Below are 2,680 nucleotides of genomic sequence, written 5' to 3' on the forward strand. Positions count from 1 at the left end.
TAATTAATGAACTCATCATAAAATTCAACCAAAACTATTATCAATTTTCGAAATATGATATTCATTTTTTTCTGAATTCTGAAATCCGGTGGTGGTGAACTTCGGCGAACCCACCTTCGTGGTCCAATTCGGCGAAAAGACTCCTGGAATCCAAAATCTCCAGCTTTGAAAACCAGTTCCAATTACCGAACATGCATGACTATGTCCCAAGTGATCCCCTCTTAACTAAAGAAGGGTTCTCCGTGTAGGAAATGGTGGTCCTGAGCTGTGCACACTTCGGATTTAGCAAAACTTCAGAAACTGACCTCGCCTATAACCCCGAGTACGTGGCAGGGCTGAGGAAGCTCTGGGAGAACTACATGAAGGACCCTACCATGGCGGCTTACAGCGACGTGCTAACTCCGATGAAGTTCGACAAAATGTATTTCAACGGGCTGATGGCTACTGACACTGCCCTTTTCATTGATCCCAGGACTAAGCCCTTCGTTGACACCTACATCGATGATGAAGGCGACTTCTTTCAGGACTTCGCTCGTGCCATCGAAAAGCTCAAAGCTTGGACGTTAAAACTCGAACAACGTGCTTGATGGTTGAACTAAGACACACAAAGATTACACTTTTTTCTCTCTCTCTCTTTACTTTGCCCTGCATCTCTTCCAAAGCTTATTAGAATGTATTTCGTTCCAACAACAGAAGAAAAAATGTGTATAGCATAACGATTTAGCTTGAATGAAATTTGAAGTTTTTTTATTAATTTTTACAACATCTTTACAACATATATTGAGTAATTCGTGATTAATTAATTTCAAATATTTTTAAAAATAAATTTAAATAGATCAATAAAATAATAACATAGTAAAAAAAATTTGTTATGAAAAAATTATTAACATATCAAAGTCTTTTTTTTAACTTCATCATATTTTGAATAAACACTATTCCTTTTTAGAAGTATAGGAAGTGAGTATTTGGTTTTTCCTTTCTAGAAGTACATGAAGTGTGTATTTGGGTTTCTATAGGATCAGATTAAATAACTTTTTATTTTGACAACAGTTTATAAGATAAGATTGTCATAAAAAAAGTTACTTTTTACATTTATAATAAAAATTATAAAATAAAGAGTATTTAAGAATAATATCAAACGATTCTAAAAAAGTTTTATGTTCATGTATATCTAAGATTCAAATTTTTTTCCAGTGAGTTATGCAATATTACTTGCTATCAATTTAAAACAATGTTTTTAATAATAATATGTTAAATTAGGATATTTCATTAAAATATAAATATTTTTTTAATAAAAACAGTTGTAAATTGGTGATATAAAATTGTAGAGAGCATTGAATAAATTATAAAAGCAAAATTCATTAAAGTGTGGCAGCCATGGTGGCCACTTCGGTGGTCTGGAACGTGCCGAGCCATATTTTGGCGTCGTGGCATGCTAAGTGCCGAATCAAGACGATGTGATAGTCAAAGTAGTTAGTCATTTTGTTTTAGAATAAGTCCGAATGTTAAGGGAGTCCGTTTTTTCTTAAATATACAGTACCGTGATTTGTGACATTCTTTCATTCTGTTTCTGTTTCAGTTTCTGTTTTACACTAAGTTTCTGTACAAAGGCTATAAAGCCTCGTGCTGCTTTCAATTAAATAATAGATTCTCTTTGCAATTATTCCGGTTACATACCTAAAGTTTCTACATTTGGTATTAGAGTTCTAGGGCCTGATAACCTAAGTGAAGAGTGTGTGAATTCACAAACAAAAGTCAGAAAAATTTGTGCAACCACCCATACCAAAGTTTGATGGCTATTATCATCATTGATCAATGATGATGGAAAACTTTTTCACAAGTAAAAAATTATGGAGCCTTGTAGATGAAGGGATACCGTTGATAACACTAACGAGTGACACACAAAAGAGGAGTGTGGATGATGCTAAGCTAAAGGATTTAAAGGTTAAGAATTTCCTATTTCAGGTTATTGATAGAGAAATTCTGAAGATAATTTTTGACAATGAGACATCGAAAGCCATCTGGATATCCATGTGGCAGAAATACCAAGGTTCTACAAAGGTAAAAAAAGCACAACTTCAAGCTCTTAGAAGAAAGCTTGAGTTACTTACCATGAAAGAAGGGGAAGGTGGATACTTTTCTAGGCAGAACCCTTAGCGCGTCGTAAACAAGATGAAATCAAATGGTGAAAACATGGAGCAAAATATGGTGGTCAGTAAGATTCTTAGATCGTTGACTTCTAAATACAATTATATTTTAAGGAGTCTAACGATTTAAGCAGTTGAACTCCATTGAAGTTCTTTGTTCATGAACAAAGGGTGTAGGAAAACCCAATGGAGGAACAAATATTGAAGATTTTTCAAGATGAAAGTCTTGGACAAGGAAGAGGAGGAAGAACTTCTTCCCAGGGTGGAAGAGGAAGAGGACAGGGAAGACGAATCCTGAACAAAGCGACTATTGAATGCTAAGTGTCATAAACTAGGGCACTTCCAATACAAATATCTCGAATGAGAGAAAAAGGAAAACTATGCAGAGATGGATTCAGAAGAGGAATTGTTATTGATGTCGCACATGGAGATGCATCAAATTAAACAAAAGGAGGTTTGGTTCTTGGACTCTGGATGCAGCAACCATATGACAGGAAATAAAGATTGGTTTTCTACTTTGGAAGAAGGTCTTT

The 2,680-nt window shown here is 34.7% G+C and overlaps 1 pseudogene; it reads left to right on the plus strand.

The window, feature by feature from the left end:
• The first annotated feature begins 251 nt into the window (after positions 1–251).
• LOC124845275 (peroxidase 31 pseudogene) lies at positions 252–587 on the plus strand (annotated as a pseudogene).
• Positions 588–2,680: the final 2,093 nt, after the last annotated feature.

Source organism: Vigna umbellata, chromosome 2, assembly GCF_029865625.1.
Source record: "Vigna umbellata cultivar VRB3 chromosome 2, Vumbellata_1.0, whole genome shotgun sequence".
Classification (NCBI taxonomy): Eukaryota; Viridiplantae; Streptophyta; class Magnoliopsida; order Fabales; family Fabaceae; genus Vigna; species Vigna umbellata.